Raw genomic sequence first — 11,663 nt, 5'->3', positions numbered from 1 at the left:
ATTAAACTCACTTATCCAGAACAGCTCTCATCCCACCCCACACCTGCACCCTCTGGAGTCAGGGTTTTATTATTCTTCCCTGTATTACTTGATTTATTTGCCTTAAAACATTCATTGGCTCTTGGCATCCAGTTCAATTTTCATTCAATCAGTTTGATTCCCATTTTATTTGCACAATACTCTAAAAGAGCCAATGGACGACACAAAAGATTTAAAAATTCTAGATACTAGGCTTGTTTTGTGAATGCTCAGGGTCTACTTGAAGAGATAGGACCTACAGCCTTGAACCAACATAAAGACAAAATAGAGTTAGATACATGTGAATGCATGGTGAAACATGAAGTTTGTAATGAAGGATTGTTTAGGAAAGGACTAGGGCTAATCAAAAAAGATTTCTTAAAGATGAGCCTGTCAGCCAGAAGTGGAAGATTTGGGGAGGGCATTTTGAGCAAATAAAACAGCACAGGAGGAGTATATAGCAGAAGCAAGAAAGAGCAAATTGTATTCGGGGAATAGTAAAGAGCTGCCCTGGCAGACTAGGGCTAATGGGCCCCATTTGGGTATAATATAAGTTTAGAATGTTTCCATAATTTTGTACAAATCCCTGTGGTCTTTCTGAGATCATGTCTTAGTTGGCTAGGGCTGCCATAACAAAATCCATAGACTGTGTGGCTTAAACTTCAGACATTTATTTCTCACCATTCTGGAGGCTGGAAAGTCCAAGATCAAGATGCCAACCAAGTCAGCGTCTGGTGAGGTCTCTCTTCCTGATTTGTAGACAGCAGCCTTCTCACCATGTCCTCACATGGTGGAGCAAGACAGAGCAAGCTCTGGTGTTTCTTCTTAAAAAGGCACTAATCCCATCACAAGGGCCCCAACCCTTATGATTTTGTCTAGCCCTAATTACCTACCAAAGGCCCCATTGCCAAATACCATCACATTAGGGGTTAAGGCTTCAATATATACATTTTTAGAGAACACAAACATTCATTTCATAACAGATCATGTGAATGTAAATTCCTGCATTGTATGAAAATCCCCCAAAATCAAGTTTGATGTACAGATATGCTATTTTCTTCAATCACATCATTTTGCTAGAGAGTTTAAGTGACAGCTAATTGCAAGCAACAGAACTGACTTGATTTGCCATCTCTATGTCCATTTTACAAACACAACGATAGGAAATGTAAAGTCCTCCTTTGGCTAGATACCCTGGAGGATACCACATCTAGAAGGTACCACCTCATGAAGTATGTGAAGTTTTTCGTGATGGTTAATAGATTCATGGGTAATTGGGTATGAACACAAACATTTTTCCAACACTTGACAACTGATAAGGACTGGAGATTTATCAGCCTGTTAAAATGAGATTCTAATAACTGTACTTTTACCTTTTTCACAAGACTATAGGCTCGGGGAGGATGAGGTGTTTTCCTTAGTATCTAGCCCAGTGCCTACCAGCGAGATGGGATTTAGTATTAGATGAACAACTGGATAAGTGATTGAATGTAAAACAAATTTATTTAATAACACTTGACTAAAGTAAAATCATGTATTTCTCAAAATAAACTTGGTCTGAATTGGCTGAGATTTTTTTGACTGCTGGATCATGCTTTTTGAATGAATTAGAAGTAAACCACAAAATCAGGGATTTAAAAGTAATTATTCACTAACGTGTTCGTTATAAATCCAATTCACGTATCCTGTTGAATTGGCTGCTTTGTGTAATTGAGGGCCAATTTCAACATTCACATGACAATGAAAATCTCAAGCTTAAATTTATTAATATGTTTCCTTGGCAGAACACCAAGCCCCTTAATAACAAAATATGGAGAGAAAGGGTATTAGTCTCCAAAGACTCGAGTTTGATTTTGAAAATAAACCGATGTTCATTTAAAAAAATCATTTATAAGAAGACATAAGACTGTGGAACTATAAATTTACATGGAAAATAATTTAAAGGACAGAACCAAACAAAATTTTAATATGGGATTTAGTTGGGGTTCCTGTTTAAGGAGGGCCCAAAGATAAAAATATTTAAGTGTTTTGGGGCCCACCTGAGCAATTCAAGTCTTGAATAGTTGCTAACCCACTAATCAGATAACTCCTATCTAGATATAACTGACAAATAATTTGTCAAATGCACCCAGATATGAAACAGAAGCACTGCATGGTCAACCAGACAGATCCCAGTAAAAGTGATTATCTCATTTTTAATAACTGTGGCTATCATTTATTATCAGGTATCTGTCCAGCACTATATGAAGTGCTGGACAGACATTATTTTATCTAATACATACAAAACCCCTATTGAGCAAATGAGAAACAAAGGCTTAAAAATAGTTTAAATAAATTACCTCAAATTAATAAATCTTTAAACAAGAAAGCAGGATTTAAACCCAAGATCGTTTAATGGCAAAGCCGTTGCTATTGACCACTCCATTTTATTTTATTGTTTTTCAAAGGATGATCTTGAATTGGCAACATCAGCATCAACTGAGAATTTGTCCCAAAGTCCCAAATTCTACCCAGGCCTACTGAATCAGAATCTCTGGCTGTGAGACCTACAAGTCTATTTTAATCACCTCTCCAGGAGATTCTAAAGCACACTGAAATTTGAGAAGTACACCTCTACTCTATTTCTCCTAACTTAAGCAAATATATATATACAATGTTTCTCTTTGCCAGTGGAGATTCTTGTAAAACTCAGAAAATGAATATCACATCCATTTCCTTGTTTAGGCTATGTGATCAATTGTCACTATAATTCCTACAAATTGAATACATAAAATGAGTTCCAAGGAAAACAACACAATAGCATTAATATTCATCTAAAATATGAACAAGGGCTACAGTGATTGGAATTATTTCAAGACCTGACTACCCATATTGATTTGGGATTAAAACAGTATCACTTAGCTCACTCTCTAAGCTTTAACAGATAAAACAAATTTTTAATATAATCTGACAAATGAGTATCTTGCCAAGAGGGAAAGAAAAGGCAAGAACAACCATCCAATGTGCTGTGGTGAAACTGAAATATGTGAAAATGACAATCAGAATTTCAATCTATTGCTATGAGTGCTTATGTTGCCAAATAATGAAATGTATTGACACTAATGCCGTGCTGTCACTGGCATGTTATACAGATGATGAAATTTTCTAAGCAAAGTTGCTGGAGGTCATTCAAATATTTATAATGGTGTGATAGGTGAACTGACTCTCTTACTAAAAATTTTTGTTCCAAACTCCTTGATGAGAAAATATTTGGAATAAAGCACAATAAGTTCATATATATATATATATATATATATATATATATATATAAACACAATAAGTTTATATGATTGAAACTAATTTTTGTTTCCCTGGGAATTTAAGAATCTTTTTAATAGTTGAGAGCTGGTGTACAGCTGCAAGAGATTGTCTTAATAAGAACCCAATATTTATGCTTCCTTGATAGAACAAATGAGAGTTCTCACTCTGTTTTCTATCTTACTTATGCTGAAAGCCTGGCAACACTAGGATATAATACTTGCTCCTTCAAAATGTTTCTAAATTGTTCACTGTTTCATATTTCATCTCAGAGCTGCTTTATTTATAATATTACTAAACCTCAAAGAGACCCATATGGTGGAAGAGAATAGAGAAACTTTGTGATTTCACTGTTTTATTCCTTTTTTATTTACTTATTTATTTTATTGCATTTTAGGTTTTGGGGTACATGTGAAGAACATGCAAGATTGTTGCATAGGTACACACGTGGCAGTGTGATTTGCTGCCTTCCTCCCCATCACCTATATTTGGCATTTCTCCCCATGCTCTCTCTCCCCTACTCCCCACCCCCCACCGACCCTCCCCTGTTTCCTCCCAACAGACCTCAGTGTGTAGTGCTCCCCTCCCTGTGTCCATGTGTTCTTATTGTTCAACACCCACCTATGAGTGAGAACATGCGGTGTTTGATCTTCTGCTCTTCTGTCAGTTTGCTGAGAATGATGGTTTCCAGGTTCATCCATGTCCCTACAAAGGATGCAAACTCATCGTTTTTGATGGCTGCATAATATTCCATGGTGTATATGTGCCACATTTTCCCTGTCCAGTCTATCATTGATGGGCATTTGGGTTGGTTCCAGGTCTTTGCTATTGTAAACAGTGCTGCAATGAACACTCGTGCGCATGTGTCCTTATAGTAGAACGATTTATAATCCTTTGGATATATACCCAGTAATGAGATTGCTGGGTCAAATGGAATTTCTATTTCTAGGTCCTTGAGGAATCACCACACTGTCTTCCACAATGGTTGAACCAATTTACGCTCCCACCAACAGTGTAAAAGTGTTCCTATTTCCCCACACCCTCTCCAGCATCTGTTGTCTCTAGATTTTTTAATGATCGCCATTCTAACTGGCGTGAGATGGTATCTCAGTGTAGTTTTGATTTGCATTTCCCTGATGACCAGTGATGATGAACATTTTTTCCTATGTTTGTTGGCCTTATGTATGCCTTCTTTTGTAAAGTATCTGTTCATATCCTTTGCCCACTTTTGAATGGGATTGTTTTTTTTCTTGTAAATCTGTTTTAGTTCTTTGTAAATTCTGGATATCAGCCCTTTGTCAGATGGGTAAGCTGCAAAAATTTTTTCCCATTCTGTTGGTTGCCGATTCACTCTAATGACTGTTTTATTCCTTTTTAAAAGAATTGACTTGAAAGTGAAAATTGTTTTAGTCTGCTTTTTATTCACAAGGACTGTGTCCATGCTTTGCAATGGGATGGCTTAAACAGACAGGTAAATTATATTACACAATAACTTTTTTTGACAGATAGATAATTCTGCAAAAATTGCCCTCTTTCTAACAGGTATGTGAAAGTTTATGTAGATACTTGCTGTTTATATTTAAATAAAGCAAACCAGCCTTGCAAAAACACAACATTTTTGTCTAAATGCAGATCAAGAAATATTGCTACCAGCAGCCCCACTCCTTAAAAGTTTCTTAGTTCTTTCTAGCATTACTTATTTATTCCTACTGCTTACCATTTTACTATATTGAAGATCCATTAAAAGCCAGCATTTTAAGCTAATTTATTTATTTTCATGAGTACATAATTGATGTATGTATTTATGGGTACGTGAGATGTTTTGATACCAGCATGCAATGTGTAACGATCAAATCAGGTAATTGGGGCATCCATCACCCATCATTTATGTTAGGAACATTTGTGATAGCAACATTTCAATTCCGCTCTTTATTTTAAAATGTACAATAAATTATTGTTAACTATAGTCACCCTATTGTGCTACTGAATTCATTGTGCTCTTATTCATTTTATCTAAGTATATTTTTGTATTTATTAAGAAGTTCCACTTTATCCACCCCTCCCTGCTACCCTTCCCAGCCTCTGGTAACCATCCTTCTACTCTCTACCTCCATAAGTTGCTTTTTTTATTTTTAGCTCCCACATGCAATATTTTTTTTTCTGTGCCTGGCTTATTTCACTTAACATAATTTCCTCTAGTTCCATCCATGTTGTTGCAAATGACAGAATCTTACTGTAAGGCTGTTTGCCTCGCCGGGAGTTTGGACACGCCCATCTCCCTCCCCGCTTGAAAATTACGTTATCAGAATATGCCCATCATCTAGCTCCGCCTTGGAAATCCCCTCTGCACTTGGCACCTAGCCAGCCCTTGGAAATCCCCAACCCCTCCCTTGGAAATCCCCTCTGCACTCAGCACTTAGCCCGCTCACCAGAAATCTCACCTACCTACCAATAGCAGCTCGCCCCGCTCCACATCCTGTTTCTCCAAATCCAATCGAATGCCTTAACTCCCTACAAAACCCCACTCCTGAGAGGAGTCAGGCATGACTTCCCTGGCCACTCTCCCGGGGACCACAGAACCTCGCCTGGGAGCTGAATAAATTGGCATCTAATTTTCTTGTGCTGGCCTCAGTTTCCTCGTTTTTAACTCGGCAATAAACCTACAGAGAATAAAACTTACACTTACTTTATTATGGCTGAGTAATATTCCATAGTGTATAAGGATCACATTTTCTTTATCCATTAATCCATTGACGTACACTTTGGTTGATTTTATAACTTGGCTCTTGTGAGTACTGCTAAGAGTACAGAAATCTCTTTGAGATACTGATTTTCTTTCTTTTGGATATATACACAGCAGTGGGAATTTTGGGTCATATGGTAGTATTATTTTTGTTTTTTAAAATGTTATACTATTCTCCATAGAAGCTGTACCAATTTACATTTACCTGAGGTCAGGAGTTTGAGACCAGCCTGGCCAAACATGGTGAAACCCGTCTCTACTCAGGAGGCTGAGGCAGGAGCATCGGTTGAACCCAAGAGATGGAAGTTGCAGTGAGCTGAGATCGTGCCACTTCACTCCTGCCCAGGCGAAAGAGCGAAATTCTGTCTCAGGGTGGGGGGAAGAATTATTCTTATGTTTATTCTATTGAGTTGTTTGAGATCCTCATATATTCTGGTGATTAATCCTTTGTCAAATAGTCTGCACCTATTTTCTCACATTTTGTGGGTTGCCTCTTCACTTTGTTGATTGTTTCCTTTGATGTGTGCAAGCTTTTACTTTAATGTGATTCCATTTGTCTTTTTGTTTTGGTTTGGTTTGTTTGCTTTGGTTAACTGTGCTTTTAAGGTCTTACTCAAGAAATCTTTGCCCAGACTGATGTCCTGAAGTGTTTCCCAATGTTTTCTTCTAGTATTTTTATAGTTTCAGATCTTAGATTTAAGGCTTTAATCTATATGATTGATTTTGTACATGATAAGAGACAGAGACTAATTTTATTCGTCTGTATATGGATACCGTTTTTCAAGCACCATTTATTAAAGAAGCTGTACTTTCCCCAGTGTATGTTCTTGATACTTTTGTTGCAAATGAGTTAGTTGTAGATGTATGGATTTCTTTCTGTGTTCTCTATTTGACTCCATTTGTCTATTTGTCTGTTTTATGCCAGTACCGTGCTGTTTTGGTCACTATAGCTTTGAATTATATTGGCTTTTAGTTTTCTCTCTTTTGTTGTGTCTTTGTTTGGTTTTAGTATCAGGGCAATACTGGCTTTGTAGAATGAGTTTGGGAGTATTCTTTGTATTACAGTCAGGTAAAGTGATTCCTCCAATTTTGTTCTTTTTGCTCAGGATGGCTTTGAGTATTCTGGGTCTTTTGTGGTTTCATATAAATTTTAAGATCATTTTTTCTGTTTCTGTGAAGTATGTCCTTGGTATTTTGGCAGGGATTGCATTGACTCTGTAGATTGCTTTGGGTAGTATGGACATTTTAACATTGATTCTTCCAAACCATGAACATGGAATATCTTTTCCGTTTTTCTGTGTCCACTTCAATTTCTTTTGTCATTATTTTATAGTTTTTATTGTAGAGATTTTTAACTTGTTTGATGAAAAAGGTATTTTACTACTAGGTATTTAATACTAGTTTTTTGGTGGTGGTTTTGTTTGTTTGTTTGTTTTGTTTTGTTTTTGACATGGAGTTGTTCTCTGTTGACCAAGCCAGAGTGCAGTGGCACGATCTTGGCTCACTGCAACATCCACCTCCTGGGTTCAAGTGACTCTTCTGCCTCAGCCTCTCAAGTAGCTGGGACTATAGAAACATACCACCATGCCCAGCTAATTTATGTATGTGTGTGTGTGTGTGTGTGTGTATATATATATATATACACACACTAAATATATATATATATACTAAACATATATATATTTATTTATTTATTTATTTAGTAGAGATGGGGTTTAACAATTTTGGCCAGATAGGCCTTGACTCCTGACCTTAGGTGGTCCACCTGCCTCGGCCTCTGTGAGTGCTGGGATTACAGGCATAAGCCACTGCCCCGGGCCTAATACTAGGTATTGCACTTTATTTGTAGCTATTGTAAATGAGATTACTTTCTTTGTTTCTTTTTCAGATTGTTATCTCTTGACATATTGAAATGCTACTGATTTTTGTACATTGACTTTGTATCCTGCAACTTCACTGAATTGTTTATCAGTTCTAATAGATTTATTCAGCGGGGTCCTTAGGTTTTTTCTAAATATAAGATATCATCTGCAAACAATGATAATTTGAATTTTTCCTTTTCAATTTAAATGTCCTTTATTTCTTTATCTTGTCTAATTACTCCCACTAGGACTTCCAGTACTATGTTGAATAACAGTGGTAAAAATGGGCATCCTTGTCTTGTTCTAGATCTTAGAGGAAAGGCTTTTAGCTTTTGCCTATTCAGTATGATACTAGCTATAGGTTTTTTGCATATGACTTTTGTCATGTTGAGATATGTTCTTTCTATTTTTTGAGAGAGTTTTTATTATCAAGAGATGTTGGATTTCACTGAATGTGTTTTTGGCATCAATTGAAATGATCATCTGGCTTTTGTCCTTTACTCTGTTGATATGATGTATCACATTAACTGATTTGCATATGTTGAATCACCTTTGCATTCCTGGGATGAATCCCACTTGTTCATGATGAATGATCTTCAAAATGTGTTGTTGAAATTAGTTTTCTAGTATTTTGTTGAGGGTTTTTGCCTTTATGTTTATCAGAGATATTGGCCTTTAGTTTTCTCTCTTTTGTTGTGTTTTTGTTTGGTTTTGGTATCAAGGCAATACTGGCTTTATAGAATGAGTTTGGCAGTATTCCTTTGTCCTTAATATTCTGGAATACTTTGAGTAGGATTAATATTAGTTCTTTAAATGTTTGATGGAATTCAGCAGTGAAGCCATCAGGCCCTGGGCATTTCTTTGATAGGAGGCTTTTTGTTACTGCTTTTATCTCATTACATGTTATTGCTCTATTCAGGTCTTGGATTTCTTCATGGTTCAGTATTAGTAGGTTGTATGTATCCAAGGATTTATTCATTTATTCTAGATTTTCCAATTTATTGGCATATAGTTGTTCGCAATAGTCTCTAACGATCGTTTGAATTTCTGTGGTATCAGTTATAATGTCTCCTTTTTCATTTCTGATTTTATTTATTTGGGTCTTTTCCATTTTTTCTTAGTCTGACTGAAGGTTTGTCAACTTTGTTTATCTTTTCAAATGATCAGCTTTTGTTTCATTGATATTTTGTGGGCCAGCATTATGCTGCATGCTTTATCTGAGGTCGTGTGTACAGGTGCAGAACTCTGACACATAGTAAACACTCAAGCAAATGTTCTCATCTATAAAATAATACTTGTGCTCTCAGCAGATGTGCCTGTAGACAGAATAATTTATGCTTCTCACCAGCAGAGTTTTGACATAATGTACATCATCTTTCTGTGTGTGTGTGTGTGTGTGTGTGTGTAACAGAGTTTCACTCTGTCACCCAGGCTGGTGTGCAGTGGCACTATCTCAGCTCACTGCAACCTCCACCTCCTGAGTTCAAGCAATTCTCCTGCCTCAGCCTCCCAAGTAGCTTGGATTACAGACGCGTGCCACCACACCCAGATAATTTTTGTATTTTTAATAGAGATGAGGTTTCATCATGTTGGCCAGGCTGGTCTTGAACTCCTGACCTCAAGTGATCCACCTGCCTTGGCTCCCGCAAAGTGTTGGGATCACAGGCATGAGCCACCGTGCTCAGCCAATGTGCATCATATTTTAACAAAAAGAATAAGAGCAGGAATCCAATCTGCTAGTATAATGCAGTAATGAAGATCATGTGCATTGATGCTGGGCAGCCTTGGTGTCAATTCTTGCTCTGCTGCTTACTACATATGGGATCTTGAACCAGTCACTTAGCTTCCTGTTCCTCATTTCCAATCTCATAGGGCTATGGTGAAGATTATAGAAGAGAGTGCTTTGAACTATGCCTGGCATTAGGTAGGTGGTTGATAGATGGAAGCCATTATTATCATTCTCTGGGCCTCATTTTTATCACCTGTAAAATGGAACTAAGACCTCCAAGAAGCCCTATTCAATCACATCATGAAATAGCTCCTTTCTTGACTAGTAAGAAGTTGGTAAAAGAATTGGACTGGAAATCCAGATTAAGATTTAAGTCCTGGCTCAACTATTTCCTAGTTGTTTGCCTTTGACAAGTCATTTCATCTCTTTGAGTCTGTAACTTCAATTGTGAAATGATTCATTTGGGTTGAGAGTTCCTCTTCTGACTCTGGATCTCTACAATTTTAGAAAATATGTCCTTTGTTCTGAACATATGAACAATTTTTATAATTTATCCTTCATGTATGTAGCATGCTTATCATACACTCACACACACAAACACACACACACACAGGAGAATCACCTGAACCCAGGAGGAGGAGGTTGCAGTGAGCCAAGATCACACCACTGCCCTCCAGCCTGGGCAACAGAGTGAGACTCAGCCTCAAAAAAAAAAAAAAATTTTTTTTTGCTCTAAAATAGAGCTCTGAACCAACACTGATATAGAGAAGACAAAGGTAAGGACAAAATAAAGGTGAAAGATTTTTATAATATACATTATATGTATGTATATATGTAGCATACATGTGTATGTATATATGTAACATACAGATTATATGTGTATTGCTCTAACTTTAAGCCTCTCGAGGACAATACCTGATAATATTCATATTTGTGTCTGTGATCTTTTGTCACTGCCTGGCATATAGTGAGTGTTATAAATGTATTTTTGGGGAACAAAATAAAGAACTGTATTGAAGGAGTACAGAGAACAAAATAATTACTTGTGACTGGAGCTTGTTATAAGTTGTACGTTGTACAACTCTAGGAGGTGCAACTTACATTGTAATTATGAATGGCTTTAGAGTTGTGTGGTACACACCTGCACAGGTATATGTGGCAGCCCTAAGGAAAAGAGCAATCAGAAAACACATCCAGAAAAACATTAAAATTGAACTGGGCTTTGAGATAATCAAAAAAAATCTACACGTGAAGAAAGAATGCAGAGGCATTTCAGACTGAGGAAAGAGTCTATATAGAAGCCCAGAGTCAGGGAAAGGCAGCTAGTAGACCAGGTAGCTGAGAGTTATGTTGTGATAAGGAGGTAATGGATGATAGGTAGAGAAGTTACTTTGCTGCTCAATAATGGAGGACATTGCCTGCCACACTAAGTGCGAGATGTTCTTGGTAACCATTCAGGAACTATTGCTGCTTTTGAAGGAGGGAAATAATGTAAGAAAGCTCATGTTTTAGAAAGCTCATTCTGGCCATTGTGTGGAAGATGCACTAAAGAATAAAAGGCAGAGAGACCACTGCCATAATGTAGCTGAGACATGATAAGGTCATAATTAAGATGACAAAAAGGATAGAAAGAAAAAGACAAATAGAACTTTGTGACTTAATTGGTTGCTCCAGGTGAAAGAGGGGAATGAAAAATTATTCCAAGGGTAACTTGGTAGACAATGGGACACTTAATTGCAAAAGGGGACAGGACTTTTTTTTTAAAAGGGAGCTGATGTGCTCAGTTTACCAACAGATGTATTGCATTTGAGGTACCAGCAGGACGTCTATAAAAATACCTGGTGTAGAACTCATAAAATGAAAGATTAAGATTTCTGAAGTGTCAGCTCATGGAGGGTGGCTTAATCCATATAGGCCAGGTGGGCAGCAGTATAGGATGTTACTGGTTCTTAACAGAGTAGGGCCAGGTAGAAAATACAGGCTCTTCAGTGGTTCTCTCTCTCTCTCTCTCTCT

Source organism: Cebus imitator, unplaced genomic scaffold (assembly GCF_001604975.1).
Source record: "Cebus imitator isolate Cc_AM_T3 unplaced genomic scaffold, Cebus_imitator-1.0 Scaffold18, whole genome shotgun sequence".
In the NCBI taxonomy this organism is placed as follows: domain Eukaryota; kingdom Metazoa; phylum Chordata; class Mammalia; order Primates; family Cebidae; genus Cebus; species Cebus imitator.
This window is presented reverse-complemented; position numbering follows the sequence as displayed.